Source organism: Octodon degus, unplaced genomic scaffold (assembly GCF_000260255.1).
Source record: "Octodon degus isolate 3935 unplaced genomic scaffold, OctDeg1.0 scaffold00015, whole genome shotgun sequence".
Classification (NCBI taxonomy): Eukaryota; Metazoa; Chordata; class Mammalia; order Rodentia; family Octodontidae; genus Octodon; species Octodon degus.
This window is the reverse complement of record NW_004524591.1, coordinates 16,738,687-16,758,884: the sequence shown is the minus strand read 5'-3', so window position 1 is coordinate 16,758,884 and position 20,198 is coordinate 16,738,687. Positions and strand designations below refer to the sequence as shown.

Genomic DNA, 20,198 nt, shown 5'->3' with positions numbered 1-20,198 from the left:
CCCTACAGCTCAACATAACAGCATGGCTTTACTTTTTTTTTTTTCCCATTGTTTCTAGAATTTATTTTTCTTTTTTGCCATAATTTTATTGATAAACAAATAGCAATGAGACAGTTTCAAATCAAATCGGTAGGACAGTTTCAATAATTAACACACTGCATACATTCTTCTTAGTAGTTAATTTCTGTACAAGATGCGGACTTGATATCCTAGTTACAAACACCATTAGAATAAATCATTCTATTCATTAAGAGGATGTAACTATATATCTATCCTAACCACTTTGAATACACAGATACAAAATGGACATTTATCTGTATCCCCTTTTTTTGTTAAGTTCCGTTATTTGAATATTATAGGTGTGTAAACTCAGCAAAATATTCTAAAAGAGTCCAGTAGCCCATAACAGCATTGGGTCTTCCACTTAACTGGCAATGTCAGAAATTATTGACCTGAGTCCCCCATAGCTCAACATAACAGCATGGCTTTATTTCTTATATTTCATTTTTATACTTTTCTGCTGGATGGCTAAGACCAAGAGTTGTAGCTTTTGGGTCTTACAAGGTCAGTGAAATTCCCTCAGGATTTATCCTGAGATCCTGTACCTCAGATTGTAGAACCTTTGTCAGTGCAGCCATGTGGATGAGTCACGGCCATTGCTTGGCCGATGTGCTCTCTGTGAAAGCCTGAGAGAATGTTTTCTCCTCATGTGACTCTCCTTAGGCACACTCTACATCATCGATTACTTTCCTCTTTGGCCCCATAATCTCCTTGATCAGAAAATTTGGGACACTACTGAGTTACATGACGTTACAGTGCAAGTTTTCATATGTCCTGAGTCTTAATTGACCTTGGAAGGCTAAGCAGTAAATGGATGCAACTCAAGAAGATAATGTTAAGTGAAATGTCAGACACAATCTTAAATATCACATGTCCACACTCTCTCTCTCTCTCTCTCTCTATATATATATATATATATATGAAAATAAAAGATAGGGAAAAGTTGGCAAAAATTCTCCAAATTAACTATTTTATTTTAAATACACACATATTTTATTTTATTTTGTGTGTGTGTGTGTGTGTGTGTGTGTGTACAGGGTTTCAGTATGTAGCTCAGACTCATAGTGATCCTCCTGTTTTCAGCCTCCCTAGTGCTGGGATTACAGGCAGGTACCACCAGGCCTGGACACCATTGCTGGCTCAGTGTGCCTGGGGGCAGAGCTGGTGCAGTATGTGGTGCCAGGGATCAAACACTGGACCCTTCACTTACCTAAGCAAGCTCTTAGCCCAATCCACTATCTCACTGGCCCTTAAACATATTTCTATATATGTTAATTTGTTTCAGTTATACTGGTTGTTCTGAGTTCATTGAAAGAATTTTTTGGTATTACCTGTTTGTTTCTTCTTTGAAAGAGTCCTTGTCTATGCCTTGTACTCTAACTACTTTTTAAGATTATGATGCGCAGTGTGTTAACTATTTTTATTTTCCTAATATCTTGTTAAGAAATTTCATTTTTTCATAATAAGAGGCAATTCACATGGAAAAAAGCATTGTGTCCTTTGGAAACAAGTTTAACTTCTTCCTTTCCAATTTAGATTTTTTTTTTTTTTTTTAGATTTCTTGTTCCCGCCTAATTGCCCTTGTTAGGACTTCCAGTACTGTTGAGTAGAGGTGGTGAAAATAGCCATGGGGATGGTTTTAGAGGCCATTTGCTTGATGAGATTTATTCCTTCCATGCTTAGTTTGTTGAACTATTTGGCTTTTTTTTTTTTAAATGTATTTAGTACATTTAGGGTCTACATGATCTCACTACACAGATCAGACTCATAGTGATCCTCCTGTTTTCAGCCTCCCAAGTGCTGGGATTACAGGCATGTCCTACCATGCCCAGTCTCAGTTGTCCTCTCAGTGCGCCCTGGAGATTGAACCCCGGTTCCTGCACCTGCCTAAATAGGCATCTTAATCTGTTGTATTTGGCTTTTTTAAACTTCACTTTTTTATTAGATTAAATAAGTATTATAATATCTACGGCACTGAGTTATTGAGGTTGAAATGAAATAATTTATGCAAATTTTCTTTGTGAATCTGAAAATGTTTTACCACAGGAATTGTTTTTCTATTTTAATACATGGTGACTGTGAGGTGTAGGTAGTTTGAAAAATTTGAATTCATGTTCTTTGATTTTTTTTTTCTTTGAAACAGGGTCTTGCTTTATAGTTCAGATGGCCTTAGACTCACTGTGAACCTTGGCTAACCTCAAACTTGTAGCAGTCCTCCTGTCTCAGCTTCTTGAATGCTGGGATTACAGGTGTGTGCCACCACACCTGGCCGTGGTTTTTAATTTTTAACCATGGGAACAATGTTGCCTTTAAAGTTCTGGAAGGGACTTAAACTGTCATTTGTTTGGCATGTTGCTTCTTCAAGTTATAGGTGGACTCTTCATCATAGAATGGTTTGGCAGTTTCACAAAGTCGTGTATCTAATGTCTCCATCATTACTAACTCTACCATGTATTGAACTTTAATATGAGGGACTGTGCTTGGCATTTTAATACTCATAACATCTTGGAATAGGAAGTATTAATCATTATGCTGTTAAAGAAATTAAGATTTAGGGTAGTGACATTGCTGGGAAGTAGGAAAGCCAGGATTCAGACCAAAATCTGCCTCTTGTGTCTGTTCACAGTACAGTATAGTCTACCTTCCAATTTCTAGGTCCCAAACTTTTTTTCTGGCTGGCTCAGCCCACCATGAAGGTGAGGCTGGCACAGCATGTGGTGCTGGGAATCAAACTGTGGTCCCTGTACCTGCCTAAGCATGCCTAAGCAGGTGCTTTAAACTGCTGAGCTATCTTGCTGGCCCTGGGACCCAAACTTCAATCTTTTGATTCCTATTAGTAAAACATAATCTCATATCACATCTATGTTTTCTTTAAAGATTCTGTTAAGGTTAACAAATGTAGGGCTGGTGAGATGGCTCAGTGGTCTAAAGCACCTACTTAGAACAAGCTTAGCAAAGCACAAGGGATCGCGGTTCAATCCCCAGCACCACATGCCAGTCAGCCCTGCCCACTGGTGGGCTGAGCTGGCCACACACATGCACACACACACACACACACACACACACACACACAAATAAATAAATAAATTAAAAAAATGTAAAAGTTCGAATCATTTAAGTAACTTTATTTTTTCAAAAATAAATTTTCCCCAGTTATACAAAAGAATCTTAAAATGACAGGAATCCTGTGTTAGTTTTTTTATGGAATCTTTTTGTAAGAATAGGTAAGAAAATAAAGTAGTTGATCCATATGTTAGTAAAATAAAATTCATTGTAAAGTTATAATCACCAAATTAATTTCTTTTTTAAAAAAATTATTTATTTGTGTGTGTGTGTGTGTGTGTGTGTGTGGCCAGCTCAGCCCACCAGGGGGCGGGGCTGGCTGGCATGTGGTGCTGGGGGATTGAACTGTGGTCCCTGTGCTTTGCTAAGCTTGTTCTAAGTAGGTGCTTCAGACCACTGAGCCATCTCACCAGCCCTACCAAATTAATTTCTTAAAGGAAGGAAGCAGTGGTAACCTGTACAGTGGATTATTATAAAACTAGTAGTGTATGTTTTGTTTTTTCCATGAGAAATTTGTTAATGCAAGGGCCACCCAGATAGCTCAGCAGTCTAAAGTGCCTGCGTAGGCAGAGTGCAGCGGCCAGGCTTTGATCCCCGGCCTGCTATGCTGGGCTCACCCCGATTGATTGAGACTAGGCGTGGTGGTGCCTGCCTGTAATCCCAGCGTTTGGGAGGCTGAAAACAGGAGAATCACTACAGGTCCGATCTGTAGTGAGACCCTGTAGACCCTACAGGTCCTGTACCAAATACATTAAAAAAAAAAAAGATATTTGTTAATGCAATTTTGCTGGTATTAATAGAGAATTTGTACTTCAATGGAGCAAAATGATTGAGGAAGTAGTAATGACAAGTTGATGGTATTCAGTGCAGTGAGAGATACTGGCCAGTATAAAATACAAGAGCTTAGGATCTAGCTCAGCAGCTTAAATCATGCTTGGCAAGCACAAGGTCCTGAGATCAAGCCCCAGTACTGGGAAAGGAAAAAAAAAATACAAAATACATTATGTTTCCTGAGGCTCTTTTTAGGTGGACACATTCTGAAACTTTTTTGTTTTGATGACCTGACAGTTTTGAGAAGCAAGTTATTTTGTATTTGATGTTTTTCATATGATTGGACTAGAATTGTAGGTTTTTTGGAGGTTAAGGATAAGAAATAGTGTCATTTTCTTCACTCATATCAAAGTATGCATTATTATAGTAAAACAATTTACTACTTTTGATATTAACCTGAATCACATGTCTGAGGTAGTGTTTAATGAGGTTCTCCATTGTAAAGTTACTCTTCTCTATTTTGATTAGTTTTTAACTTCAATATAATTTACATTCACAGGAAATTAATAAGGATAGTGCAAGGGATTCTTTTTTTAAAAATTTTTTTCCATAATTTTATTGAGAAACAAATAGCAATGAGACAGTTTCAAACCAAATTGGTAGGACAGATTCAATAATTAACACATTGCATACATTCTTCCTAGTGGTTAATTGCTGTACAAGATGCGGACTTGATATCCTATTTACACACACCATTAGAACAAATCCCTCTATTCATTAAGAGAATGTAACTGTATATCTATCCTAACCACTTTGAATACACAGATACAAAATGAACATTCATCTGTATCCCCTTTTTTTTTTGTTCAGTTCCATCATTTAAATATTATAGGTGTGTAAAATCAGCAAAATATTCTAAAAGAATCCAGTAGCCCATAATAGTATTGGGTCTTCTGCTTGACTGGCAATGTCAGAAATTGTTGACCTGAGTCCCCTACAGCTCAACATAACAGCATGGCTTTACTTCTTATACTTTGTTTTTATACTTTTCTGCTGGATGGTTAAGACCAAGGTAAAGCAGGATCTATGCAACAAGAGTTGTAGTTTTTGGGTCTGATAAGGTCAGTGAAATCCCCTCAGGATTTATCCTGAGATCCTATACTTCAGATTGTAGAGCCTTTGTCAGTGTCAGCCATGTGGATGAGTCACAGCCATTGCTTGGCCAAAAAGGATTCTTATATACCTTTTACTGATATTTTGTTTGCTTCTCTACCTCTATGTCTGTGTCTCTTTCTACACATACACACACACACAATTTTTTGTGCAGAACTATTTGAGAACAAGTGAATACCTTGTGTCCTATTAAAAGCAAATAGTTTATGTATTTTTTGGTAGGACTTGCATGAAAGTCATATTGTGACATTGTATACCATATCAAGAGACACTTGATTGTTTGATATTGATATGTTAATTTTTAAAAAAGATTGATTGATAGATTGATTGAATTGGTACAGGCCACACAGCTCAGACCCATAGTAATCCTCCTGTCTCAGCCTCCCCAGTGCTGGAATTACAGGTATATGCCACTATGCCTGGTTTCAGTGGCCAGCAAGGTATGCCTAGGGTGGGGCCAGCACAGCATGTGGTATCTGGGATTGAACCCTGATCCTTATGCTTGCCAGACAGGTGCTTAGACTGTCAAACTATCTCCTGGGCCCGACTTGCTAATTTTGATCACTCAGCTAACATGTTTTCTGCTGAAATATACTACTTTTTAGTTTGTAATTAATGAGTAAGGGTATAGTGTAGGACTATGTAAAAAGCTTGTTTCTTTCTGAAATCTCATATATTTATTTACTATCCATTGATGTTTTTCTAAGGCTGTGTTTACTAGTTAATATTCCAAGGAAAATGCTTCCTATCTATCTGTCTATCTAGATATAGATCACCACCATTTATTCTAATTATTTTGATGCTGCAATTATCCCAGATCTGACTCCTGGTAACTGTTTCATATTGACTTTTACATTCTTATAATATATTTCTGTTATTTTAAAAATACCTCACATAGCAAGATGTTCTGCTCATTTTGTGCTCTCTGTTCTAATCTTGTTAGCCTTTTTCTAGGGAGCCGTGGTTTCTTTTAGTGGAGAATAATATTTGTGAACCAAGATTTAGGTGTCTTATGCATTCATACTACAGTATATCATTTCTGTCATTTCTAAGCTTTTGCATTGGACAGAAGGGGAAATATATGTAACAATATGCATAAATATGTTTTTTACATATTTATGCATTTCTGTATCTTTTGGGAGTGATGCTGCATGTCTTCTGACACTAGATCATAAGCTTTGCATCTTTGTTCTGGGTCTTTTGAAATGCTTACTCTTAGAATATTTTTTTCTTGGATCTTGGCCGCTGCAGTACAAGAAGACTAAGCCATGCGAAGAGCCCGGGCGCTTGTGCTCTTGGCAGTCCCAGATAAGCTCCAGCCCATGGCATCAGTTGCTAATTGTGTGCGGAAGCCATCTTGGATGTGCTGGTCCAGTTGAGTCTGCAGATGACTGCAGTTCATACAGTATTGTATCATGAGGAGAAGATGACAACACACAGAGTTAGTTTTCAGTGTAGGTCTTATCATTCAGGGAGGGTGAGGCCTGCAGGTCAGGAGACAATTGCCATTGAAAAGGTAGTTTGTTACAGTGCCTAAGCGAAGAAGGTACAGCCACCACAGAGAGCTGTGTGGGGAAGCACCAAGGCTGGTCAAGTGGCAGAAGAAATGAGGGAAAAATGTAAGTCACAGCTTGTTTTGTGGTTTATGCGGGGAGGCAAGGCAAGGAAGGGTCAGTAGGTGTACATGTGGCTAGTTTGAATTATTTCAGCAGGTTGTGGTATAGGATCTAACCTAGCTGTCTGGTTACTGGCCCTATGATAGTGTGAATATTTAGTAGCTTAGAGTTTAACAGCTACGTGAAAGGAGGTAGCTATGCTACATATGGCATTTTTCTGACATTATTTGTAGTAAAAAAGCAATAGTTTTTTAAGTACCAGAAACATGTGCATTTTAATATAGTAATTTCTGTTTCTGGAGCATTGACTGTGTTAGGCATAAGGCTAAGTGCTCTATACTGGTTTATCTTTAAAACCTTATAATATAACTACAACCCAATGTAGATGTATTATTGTTTGTAGCAAATAGACCCCAAACCTGGTTATTATTATACATTATTAAATGATAAACATCTTATTCTTGTGTTTTCTGCGGGGGAGGAGTTTGGGAACACACTGAGAATACAGTTAAAACATTAGTTGGGGCTGTATTTTCAAGGTGGCTCTCTCACATGGCTGTAGGATGGTCCTGATTCTTGTGAGAAGGCCTCAGTCCCTATTCACAGAGGCCTTTCTATTGGCCACCTGAAAGTCCCTGTGGTAAACTGACTGGCCTTGTCTAGAAAGAGCCATGGAGAAACTATATCCTTTTTATAGCCTGTCTTCCAGTGTCACATTTTTTTCCTTAGAAGCAAATCACTGAAGTTGATCCACATTCAAAGGGAAAGGGAATTAGCGATAACTCTGCTTTTTGAAATGAGTATTGCCAAGGAATTTGTGAACATATTTCAAAACTAGCTCAACTGAGAAATATGAAAAAAATGGAGTGTTGTTAACCATAACAATTCCCACTAAAATTATGTTTCTGCATGCAGACATTCTCTTTGTATATAAATGGCTTCATAGTCTCTATGTTGTTTTATAATATAATTTAAAAATATACATTAATAGTATATCTATGGGCTAGGGAGATAGCTAAGTGGTCTAAGTGCCTGCCTGGCAAGTACAAGGATCCAGGTTTGATCCCAGTATCACATGCCATACTGGCCCTGGAACCCTGGGTGCACTGTGCCAGCGACTACAACTGGGCATGGTGGTGCATGCCTGTAATCCCAGGGCTGGGGAAGCTGAGACAGGAGGATCAGTATGAGTCCAAGCTGTATAGTGAGACCCTGTATGAAATAAATAAAAAGATAAAAAAGCATATATTTTCATAGTGAAATCTGAATGTATTTGTATTTGCCCTCATATTCTATATGCTGTCATTTTATAATCTTATTTTTAGGGAATGTTTTTCCATTTTATACAGTTTTTTTCTGTATCTTCTCTATATATGCTTAATTTCTCCAGAATTTGCCAAAAGGTGATATTTCATTGTTATTTTAATTTGCTTTGATGTGTTACTAGTAAGGGTGAACTTTCTCATGTTTTTATTATTTGTATTTTTTGTAAATTGATTTAATATATTTGCTCATTTAAAAATTGATATGTTCATTTTTCTTGTGAAACATTCATTATACTTATTTGCTATATACTTGTTTGCTTACCATTTTTGTAGTTGATTTAGAGGATAAATTATAAAATGTTACGTTTAAAAAAGATACCAGAGACCAACGCTTTATTCATCAATAAAGTCCACCTATTTATTTCCTCCTCCAGTTTGTTTTACTACTTTTCTCTTACCAAGTCTTAACCTTTGCATTTATCCAAATATTATTGTTCTCTGTTCATGATAAAGAAGCATAGGATATAATCAGTGCATTTCACTTGCACCTAATAAGGATCTATGAGCCTAAAGGTAGCTGGAGAGACTGTTTCAGAATTAAACAATTTCCTAGCTTTCTGAAACCGTTTTCTGTGAGATAACTGCTTCATCTGTCTTTTTATACCACTGTATCTTGATCACGAGGCTTTCACCCAATAAATCTAAACATGGAGGCTTATATGGCACCTATCATTTATATTTTATTTCCTTCCAAAATTGGTTTTGAGGTGCCTAAAATTCTGTTTAGCTTATAGTAGTGAGAATTATACTTTGCCAATAAATTTGATTAAACCCACTACTTATAAAAGAAGTCACCAAATTGAAACACTTATTGAGAAGAAAAATTTAAAAATCTTATGAATGTATCTGTTTGATAAATGGTTAAAGTGTGTAATACTTAGATAATTTAGTCTTATTAAAAAGCATAACACTTTCTGGGAAAATGATATGACTCAATATATTCATCAAAAAGAATACATTCTTGTAGAAAAGTATGAAGATGAAATAGAGGAAGTAAAGCCATGTTGTTATGTTGAGCTGTGGGGGACTCACGTCAATAATTTCTGACATTGCCAATTAAACAGAAGACCCAATGCTATTATGGGCTTCTGTACTCTTTTAGAATATTTTGCTGAGTTTACACACCTATAATATTCAACAACGGAACTTAAAAAAAATTGGGGTAAACTATGAATGTCCATTTTGTATCTGTGTATTCAAAGTGGTTGGGATAGATATATAGTTGCATTCTCTTAATGAATAGAATTATTTTTTCTAATGGTGTTTGTAAGTAGGATCACAAGTCTGCATCTTGTACAGCAATTAACCACTAAGAAGAATATATGCAGTGTATTATTTGTTGAAACTGTACTTTCGATTTGATTTGAAATGGTCTCATTGCTATATGTTTATCAATAAAACTTTGAAAAGAAAAAAAAAGAATACATTCTTTACTGGAAAGGATCAGAATTGAAATCTTTTCCACTTTTCCTCAATGGTTGTGTATAATTATTGAACTGTATCTATACAAGTTATAAAGAACCTGACCAGAGTTTCAAAGATGGTGCAATATTATTGAATAAACTCAAACAAATACTAGACCCCAAGAATAATATTGGGTTTCTGTGATTCTTGTCCTGAGGACCTATGGGACTTTTCCTGATTATATAGTAAAATCTCTTCAGGTGGTATACTTTTTGGCATTTATGGTCAAATTTATTTTGTATATTCCTTTACTCTTGTGTTCCTCTAAGATTATTGAAGCAAATTAGTATGGATGAATACATATCTTTGTGATTTATAGAAATTAAAATTCAAATTTTACTGGCATCCCACATTTAAAAATATAAAAGGACATGAATTATACAATTTGTAAAATGAACAAACAAAAGCCCAAAAGAGATCAGCTTTTAAAATTAACCTCTTCCTGAGGATAAGAGTTCAGTTGATTATAGAACCAGATGACTTTAGAGAATTTTCAGCTTTTCCTTTTAGTTTGTTATTGCATGAAGCAGCTTCAGATAACATATTAGACTCTCCACATCCATTCTATTACTCTGGTCTTGATTTCTTTTGAGCTGTTATTTCCCAAGGCAAGGACATTTCCTGGCAGCCAGGCTAGTTGTATTTTTAGCATAGATTTTGTTGCTTTAAAGAGTGTCAATATTAGCAAGTATAAAACTTGGCTCATTTATTAATACTCTATTTTATTTATGTATTTTTAAAAAGTGTATCTTTTTCTTTGGTATGTCAGAGTTGAAAGTGATCTCAGTTTATTTTACAGATGATGAAAGTAAAATGCTGATGTGTTAAGTGGTTTGTTTATGATTATGTAGCTTGTTAACTACAGAAACTTAGGTTTGATAACTTTACTTAGGTTTAAGACTTTCTGTCTCTTGCCCTTACTGGTTTAATTTTCTTACCAAACAATACAAAATAGCAGCTTTTGTATACAATATTGTTTGATAGAAAATTATTTTAAAACTCATAACTGTGAAAAATTTCCTAAAAAATTGGGTGTAATGATTTAAGAGTTGCTAGTTTTTCCCACAAACTGTGCTGGTGCAATGGTTTCTCTTGTCTGCATACTGAACTGTGAGGAATTTTTATGTAAGATAGTCCAATTAAGACTTCCAGTGTTAGATTCTAAGGTACAGGGTTTTAAGGAAAGAGACCCCGACAGTATTCCTGAAACTTTTTCTCATCTAGGTCAATTAGCAGTTTAATTTCTGGTCCACCTGCTTTAGTCAACGATAGTTGAAAGTTGTGCTTTTGCCTTTTTTCACAGGCAGAAGTTCACAGTCAGGTAAAACTAAGCCTGCTCAATCTGGGAAGGATTACCCTAGAAACAGCAGGGAGGGACAGAAGTTTAGCATTACAGAATTAAGACCCTAATTTCTAGCAAAGTCTATGTCACTTCTAAATGAAGTAGCCCAATTGCCATTATTACATTTTTTTCATGAGATTATTTCTGCAGTGTATTGATTAATATCTAACCTTAAGAATTTTATATAGGCATTTCACCATCATAATTTTTAAATATGGAAAGTCCCAGCCAACATTCTTAGATTGCCTTCTGTCTGTCTGCCTGGTAAAAGATCCTTTTAGTTAAATGAACCATCCTCCTTTAATGATGTCATTAGCTCAGATTGAAAAGACATTGCCTGCAGGGAAATCACTTAATTGAACTAAAGTGCCTTAATTCTGTACATCTTGGAGCGGTTCATTCAGTCTTAGCTTCAGATTAGATAATTTATATCAGATTTTTTTCCCCAATTCTGTTAAAGATAAAATGTTAAGAAAAGTAATGTTCCTTTTAGGGTATTTTGGTGTTTCACAGTTTTCGACTTATATCAAAGTTAGAATTAATGGTTCTTAAAATGTGGAATAAAGTTTTACTTTTAGATTAAAAAATATTTTAATTTATTAGACTAAATTATTAATGCATTTGAGTTATACAGATTTGTTGCTCCAAAGTAAATGTTGTGACATGCAGAAATGGACCAACTAATTTTTGCTTTTCAGATCTTTTATGCTGCCTTTTTGTTTTTAAGTCATTTAATTTTTAAAAATTAATTTTACTGGTACACTTTTTTTGGGGGAGGTTACTGGGAATAAAACTCAGGACCTTATGCTTGCCATGTAGGCACTGTGCCACTGAGCTAAATCCTTGGCCCCTATTGATACATTTTTGACATACAAAATATTCACATTCATAATAGGAAATTTGTACCTGTACATGTCTTAATTCTTTTTTTTTACTCATTTCCACCCATTCTATTCAATCCTCCTTCACCTCTCCTTCCATCCTTTTTTTTTTTTTTTTTTTTTTTTTGGTAAATCCATATTCTTTCCTTCTCCCTTGTTCCCCTTCCTATTTGTACATTTTCTTCCTACTTCCCAGTGTCTGTCCTCTATTGTGGTCCTTATTTACCCTTTGGATTTCTCACACAAGAGAAACAATGTAATATTTAAACATGTGTTGGAATTTATTTCGCTTTAAAATGTGGTCTCAAGATGCAACCATTTACTCCAAAAGGTCTCAAGTTTCTCCTTCTTTATGGCAGAGTGGTACTGTACATAGCATAAATGCCATGTATTCTTTATCCAGTCATCCATTGATCACCATCTAACTCAGGTTTATTGAGGTTTATAGTTTATATGCGGTAAAATTTTTCCTCTAAGTTTCCAATTTGATGAATTTTGTTTGATACATACAGCTGGGTCATCTCTACTACAATGATATGGTGCAGAACATTCCCATCACCTCCCAGAGCCCCCTGGTGCTCTCTTGCAGTCAGTCCCCTGCTTCAGCTCAGCTCCTTTCAACCACTGAACTAATTTCTGCTGCTGTAGTTTTACTTTTTCCAAAAGATCTCATAAATAGCATGTAGTTAGGGAAAGTTTAATACCTTACAGTTGGCATGACACATTTATGATCTATCCCAGGTGCTGCGTCTATTTGTAGTTTGTTCCTTTTAATCGTGGAGTAGTAAGTAGTCCACTATGTGGATGTTACACAACTTGTGATTCCATTCATTGTGTGTTTCACTAATATGAATGAAATTACTATAAATGTTCACGTACAGATCTCTTCGAAGGCTTGTACTTTCCTTTCTCTTAGGGGTAGTACTGTAGTTTCATATAGGATGTGTATGTTTTAACTTTTTAAGAAATTCACAAACTTTCCTATAATGGTTGTCCCATCTTATGTTCCCACAACTTGCTTTGCATCTTTACCAGTGTTTGGTATGTCCAGTCCAGCTTTTCATTTCAGCCCTTCTAGGAGACATGTCAGTGGTTTTGCTGCCTTTCATTTCTAATATATATTTATTTTACTTTGACCCTTAAATCCTAAAGCTTTAAAAACAAAAATAGCCAAAATATAGCATCAACATGTTAGTTGAGTCTGTTTTAAATATACTAGATTGGTTTAATTCATGGTAAATTTATTATAGTCGTGTCAGTTTTTTAAAAAAATTATATTGAACTCAGTGTTTAATCACTTTTGGAATTATGGAAAAAAATCATCAGTATTAATCAGTCATGTCCCTAAACATGCTCTAAGATAATGCTTCATAAGGTAACACGTAACTCCTCTTGGGGTTTTCTCTGTTAAGAAATATCTTATTTAATTATAATTTGCACTATGTTTTAAAAAACAAAAAAAGATATTAAAAAAAGAAATATTAAATTTCTTTGGAAACTGTATATATGTTAAAATTTTAAAAGTTTAAGACAATTTAAAATTGTAAGATTCAAGAGTTATACCACTGCCAGACATGATGCTGTGCATTCCAGCACTTAGGCTGAGGCAGGAGGATCACAAATTTGAGAAGACCCTGTATAGAAAGAAAAAGATGTTTATCACTGTACTGTTTCTATGTATATTGCTTTAAGAAAGATATTTCACTGTATTTGGCTATTAAAATCTTACAATTCTCTACTTTGAGGTACTCGTATTTTGGGAGCACTATAGTGTTGCTATTTTGAAGGTTTTTGTATCGTATGACTACTTAGTCATAATTTAAAAACCCTATGTACAGTAAAATTCATTCTTTAAGTTTACAATTTCATGAATTTTGTTCAACTTATATAGCTGGGTCACCACTGCTACAATCACATGATCCAGAATGTTTCCATCACCCCAAAAAGTTGTTTTATCTGCTTAGATTAGCATTGTTTTGAAAGAGGGAAAGTTATTTTACATAAAATTAAGGGTGGGTGAATGTTGGTCAAAGATTTCTTTACAGTTTCTAAAGCTTTGCTTAATAACTTTATCCTGAATACTTTAAAAAAACTTTAAAGTGGTAGGAGTAGTTTCAAAAGCAGATATGAAATATAAAACATTTTATTAAAATAACCAACATATGAATACTTTTATTAAGGTAGGAAGCAATAACAAGTAGAACAGTATATTAAACCACACTTTCCTCACTATATAGTCTGAAAACTGGTTGGTCTTAAGTAGCGCTACCTCAATTCCTGTGTAAATGTTTCATGACTCATGTAAAATTTACATGTAAGGTTTCTAAAATCTCATCTTATTAAATTTAGATTATCTCATGGTGTAGACCTCTGCTATCATTCACTTACTATAAACCTAACCTAAACCAGTCACAACAGCATCCAATTTTCTCCTAGTCTTCAGTTCACTGCTGGGTCAGCAAACTTTTATGGAGAAGAGGATGACAGAGCAGAGTGCTCTGACACAGGTAATAGGCAGCTTTCTGTATCCAGGTGAGGCAGTTCCTTGTTTCCAGACCTAAGTAATTAGGGGGGTATGAATCCTCCAATAATCCAGCCAATAAAGGTGTTTAATGATAGAATGAACAGTTAGAGGTGATGATTAATTAGCCTGGGCACTTTGGGCTGGCCAGTGCGCATGCAGTAGTACATGCTGGCCATCAGCTGGTAGGCAAGCAGTCTTGTAAAGGGCTTTCTGCTCTGACATTGGTCATATATCATTGCAGCTGTGCCCTTTGATTACTGGGAGGGCTTGCAGAGTGATTAATAGCCAGGATCAATGTTTCTGCCCAGCACATGACATTTGGTCACGGAGCAACCATATACTTATTCCCCTTTGGCACAACACTTAGGAGGAATGAAGGATGAGACCTGCCAATTTATAGCTGAGGAGCTTCCAGTTTATAAAATGAGTCAACTTTGACTGTACAAAATTATTCCCCATTGAAATAATTAGTGCAGCATTAAACACAATTAGAACTAAAACTACAGGAGCATGCTAGCTGAATGCAAGCCAGTTGACAGATGGTTAAGGCTTGATATTTGGCTGCCTATGATGACCAAGAGTTATTATTTTGCTGAGAAAGTGAAAAATTTTAAAGGTTGAAAGTGGCTACTTAAAAAAATTAGGTAATATGATGTAAAATACACATTTTAAATATATTGGAATGTTTTAATATTCTTTGTGACACTCTCTGAATGCAATACACCAATGGAATATCTGTGTGAATGATGCTCATTATTACAGCATGCATCCATTGAAAGCAGGCATTATTTAAAACAAAACTGATTACTTAGGGGAAACCTTTTTATGATATGTCTTGTTTAATGACACATACTAAGCCTCAGCCTACTTCTGGTAGTTTTTAAACCTTGCTAGAATAAAAAGTTTGTTGATATCAAATATTAAGAACTTTATACATAATAAAAATATTTGGGTTAAATTTTTCTAGAATATGGACCTTCACCTTAAAATTCTTAGATATGCAAATTTAGTTTCGTTATGTTAGTTATGTCACATATATTGCTGTAATGGGAAAAACATCCCTGTCTTTTAACTTCCCCCCAAATTAAAATTTCATAAAGTAAAAGTCTATTTTTTTTGTTGTTAATACAGAGTCTTGATACACAGTTCTGACTCATAGTGATCCTCCTGTCTCAGCCTTCCAGCACTGGGGTTACAGGCATGTGCCACCATGCCTGGGGTTCCAGGGCCAGCATGGCATATGGTACTGGGGATTGAATGCAGGTCTTTGCACTTGCAAGGCAAGCACTTAGACCACTGAGCTATCTCCATCGCCCTAAAAATCTGTTTTCTAACAGGGTAAAGTACATGTTGTGATCTTTGGTCTTGATAATCTTTAAGTAGTTCATCTTGCATTTGAAGCACTAGCTGTCTTTTGTGGCATTTAGTTCAGCGTATCTTACTGTTTCTGCATTAATGCTAGATGTGCTTTTTAGTGGAGTCATTTTCTGTTCATAATTACTCTAAAGAGCCATGTAGATGGGGCCGGGGAGATAGCTCAGTAGAGTAAGTGCTTGCCTGGCAAGCACAAGGGCCCGAGTTCCCAGTTCTGAAAAAAAAAAAAAAGAGGTTATGTAGAAAAAATTTTCAAAGTCTCTTGAGTATACTTTAAAATTATTTTCAAAGTGCCATGCATTGTTGCACATGCCTATAATTCTAGCGTTCAGGAGGCTGAGGCAGGAACATTGCTGTCAGCTTGAGGCCAGTCTGGGATGTATAGTGAGTTCAAGGGCAGCCTGAACTACAGAGCAAGACCCTGTTTCAAAACAGTTTTTTTTTTTTTTTTTACAAAGTGTGTGTGTGTGTGTTATTAAGTATAAAGTTTGAGAGGAATAAGAATGTAAGATTTGTAAGACACTGCAAGAAATGAACAGAAGTTCAGTTTTCTAATCTATATACATAATTATATTTGCAATTTATGATCATAGTTACATATGAGTCAGTTTTTTTTCCCTGATTTTTGTAAATCACTAAGTAGTGACCTAAGACTAAAACTGTGTACTATTTGGTATTTATATGCCCCTTTATTTACAGTTGGAAATAGAACTAATTTAAATTCTGGCAGTTTTGAGTTAATGACTTATTTATGACATATTTATATGTCAATTTTAATGTAAGAAAAATAGCTGATTATTATCTGAATTTCTGTACTTATTAGCTTTATTTCCTAAGAATTCTAGGGGCTTTCCAGTTTCTCCTGCGCCATCTTTTCTTTTTTCTCTTTACCACTGGAAAGACAATAGATAGAAGAGCTCTTTGCTTTTCCAAGATCATAGCCAGTGATATTGGTATTATAAAAAACCAGGTCTTGTTTCGTTATCTGTCAACTGATCTTGTACTGTAACTTTGTAACAACATGAAATGATCACTGTCAGCTTCCATGAAATTGTTATATCATATTTTATAAATAGTCAGACCTATTTTCTTTTTTGGGATTATAAGCCATCTTGACTTTGTTCTTGTATATCTTGTACACATTTTTAAAATATCCTTTTCTTTTACTGATAGCACAGATTGGTGAGTTGGTTGGTGTTTAAAAAAAGAGGATAAAATAATTTAGGGACTGTGAATTAGAGCAAAAGTCTGTGATAAAATTTAAGGAAGGAATTTGCCTTCACTCTCACCTACATTCTGATAGCTGGACATTGTGTTATGCAAACTGAAATAAGCTCAATTGATTACTTCCAGGCCTGTGTTCCTGTTCTTACCTCATTTCCTGTCCCATGTGAATATATAAATGTTCAAATGATTAAAAATTAATTAGCTATGGGAAAGAGATGCATCGTGTTGAGTTAATCACATATTAGATAATTGCTTTCCAAAACTGAAGATCAAAAACAATTTTCAGAAGGAGGGGAGATAAGATTTTCTTGTAGCCTGAGATAATGTGCACATTGTAGTGGCTGTAGCCCTGCTGTGGCAAGGCCGTGTGCTTACCATAATGGAGAATTTTTCCCTTCACTTGTGGACCTGCATTTGTCACCCCAGAAGTGGCCAGACTACCTTCTGGTTCAGCTCACCCATTCTGCTGTTCTGCCTGCAGTACTATTCCCCACTTGCTTCTCCCCTTTTTCCCCACTTGACTTGGCCTGTTCTTACATTCCTCAGCTCAGCGCTCTGGTCACCTCTTTAGCAAGGCCTTTCTAGACTGCCTACTCTAAAGTAGTCTTCCAATTGCTGTTATCGTTTTCTGTCCCCTTAGGCTATTATACATTTCTATTATTGGAAACTATCTTACACAGTTTTAAAAATTTTTGAGTTTCATCCCTACACTGTAATTTTTGTCAGGTTAGAATTCTTGTTTGTCTTATTCAGCACTGTATGCCTATATGGAATGGTGAGTTCTAGTTGGTGGGTCTTTAATGAGTATTAGCCAAATGAATGGATTTAACTTTCTATATTAAATTGTAATCTTAAAAAGAACAAAAACTTTTCCCCAAATCCTTATCCTTTCTGTCTTAAAAGTGTATATAGTGTACATAGATAGTATGAGCAGTACAGTCTGTAGACGCAGGCAAGAGTAGCCCCTGCTAGGAGTGCTATATAGTTTAGAGAGATTTGACAGGGCCCTTTTTCAGTTATACCGTGCCCCACAGATCCAGTCTTTGGGGCCAGGGTGGTGGTAGGGGACCTGACTCCTGTCTGTAACTCACTTCACCTTACCTGATAACCATATATCAGACCATGTCTAGGTGCCCAAAGTTCCAGGGTGGCGCTAAGCTTTCTCCTAAGGGCTGTGTGGCCTGCTCGTGGGAGGTGATCATATTACTACAGTGTACATCCATAGGCATAGGAGGTAGCTATGGGTTGTGTACAGACCATGATTGGATAGACATGTGCATGTGGCTCTTGGAGCTCGGGATGGAGCCATGGGTAGAGTGAAAACAGTTTTTGAACTCTTAAGAGTGTAATGTTCTAAGTTTGAGCTTAGTCTTCCACGTTCTTATGACAGTCTGTGTTAGTCAAATTTGGAGGTTGCACCATGTTTTAGTTAATAATTTTTATGATTGATATATAACAATAATATTTAGATATATGTTATACGGTCATCCACTTAAATTTTTTTCCAAGCCAATAGATGCTCAAAGGAAGCTTTAAGTGCTCTACTTAAAACTTAGCTTACTCAGAATCCTAAAGACATAATCCTTTTCTTGGTACTTGAGTATAGCAAGGTTGGGTATATTGAAAACATTTAGCACATTATTACTGACGGTGAAAACTATTAGCATACCTCCTAAGCACAAAAATAGCAATTTAGTTTTGGACCAGCATTTCATTATGAAAAATTTCACATATCTTGCAAAGAAATGGAAGATTTTTATAGTGAAAGATTTTATCATTAACATTTTCCTGTCCTTGCTTTATCATGTGTCAGTTTATCCTCCTTCAATGCATTAAGTCATTTAATTTTATTTTTTGGATACATTTCAAAGTAAATTGCTGATGCCAGTATACTTCCCCCAAGTAGTTAAGGATGAGAAATCATTTTTAACAGGAGAGAGAAAACAACACATTAGATATATAATGCTTTTTAAATAATTTTCCCCTATGATTTGACAAATTTTATGATGCTCAGTCTTTAACAATGAGTCTGAACTTCTACCATGTGTCCGTCTTCTTCAGATGACTGTGTTGATAATTACTTGTTGTGATTTCATGTTGCACATGGTAGTTTGTATCCAATTTTTTTTCTGGTGAATAACATTTTGAAACTATAAAGATGAGTAGGCATGATTCTTTTCCATCAGAAATAAATTCTGGCCAAGGGGGAATACACAGCAACATGGAGAATTAAAACACAGAACATACCAGCAGCTAAAAGTTCCTTATTAATAAGTCTCCTTAGCAACTAAGAATGTACTGCAAATTTGCTTCAGGTAAATGTGCAGGTATCTCTGCAAGAAGCAGCAGCACCCAGGTTGGCATTTGCACTACCATCTTCCTTTGGCAGTTAGGTGGAATTTTTACTAATATGAATCAGAGCTATCTGAAAAGTAGGCAAATAGGCCTTTTTCAGAAAGACTTCATCTTTTATTTATTTTTTTCATCTTTTTATACTAGAGAAAAACCCCATGAAACGTTTTCCGCTGGGTTATAGAGTTACCATACTCTTAAGTAAGAAATTGTTTTATATAATGTAAGAGGTTCGCATTTGTATTGATTGTGTATTAATGCATTATAAGCTTCACCAAGGCCTTAGCACGGAAATAAATCTCCAAGCCTTCCAGCCTTTTCTAATTTTTTCCTTTGAATTAGGGTCCTAGTAAGTGGCTGATTAGCTCATGCTGGAATGGAACCTCCTGCCTCAGCCTCCTAGAGTGTTGCGATCATAGATTGTGCTACCTGCCTGGGTTGGTCTTGTTTTATGACAAGTTCATATGTTGGCAGTGATTTAGGAGACTGTACAAACAAACGTCTTTTGTTGTGCCAAGACAAGCCAGCAACAGCTCTAGTTGTCTTGTAAACATTGGTAAATAAAGTTAACATAATAGAAATTTTGTTACAATTTTCTGTAAGCTTTGAATTGTGTAAGTAAATCCTTAATACATGATAGCCTCAGACCAAATCATAGCTTTCTGCACTGTTTCAGTCTTTTTTTTTTTTTTTAATTATGTAGTATGTTGAACTGGAACAACTTGGGGGAAATAGTGAGCCTAGATGTTAGGTATTACTTCATATGCGAGAATAAATGTTGCCCTTTGTATAGAAGTTAGCAGAGCTGATTTCAGTTTACTTTTGTTTTGCTTATGGAAATGTTATAACTGAAAGAGCTTTATATTTGTAGGTATATAGGCCACCTGTTTTTATAAAGTGCCACGTGTTTTTATGAAGTGAATAAGCAAAGATTAGTATTTGTTGTATTTTAGTAAAGGCCTACAGGGTCTCACTACACAGATCAGACTCTTAGTGATCCACCTGTGTTCACCCTCCCAAGAGCTG

The 20,198-nt window shown here is 35.6% G+C and overlaps 1 protein-coding gene across 4 annotated transcripts in view; it reads left to right on the top strand.

Moving 5' to 3' along the window:
• The window catches only part of Skap2 (src kinase associated phosphoprotein 2), a 210,093-nt gene that overhangs the window by 53,421 nt on the left and 136,474 nt on the right, over positions 1–20,198 (top strand). The window lies entirely within an intron of this gene.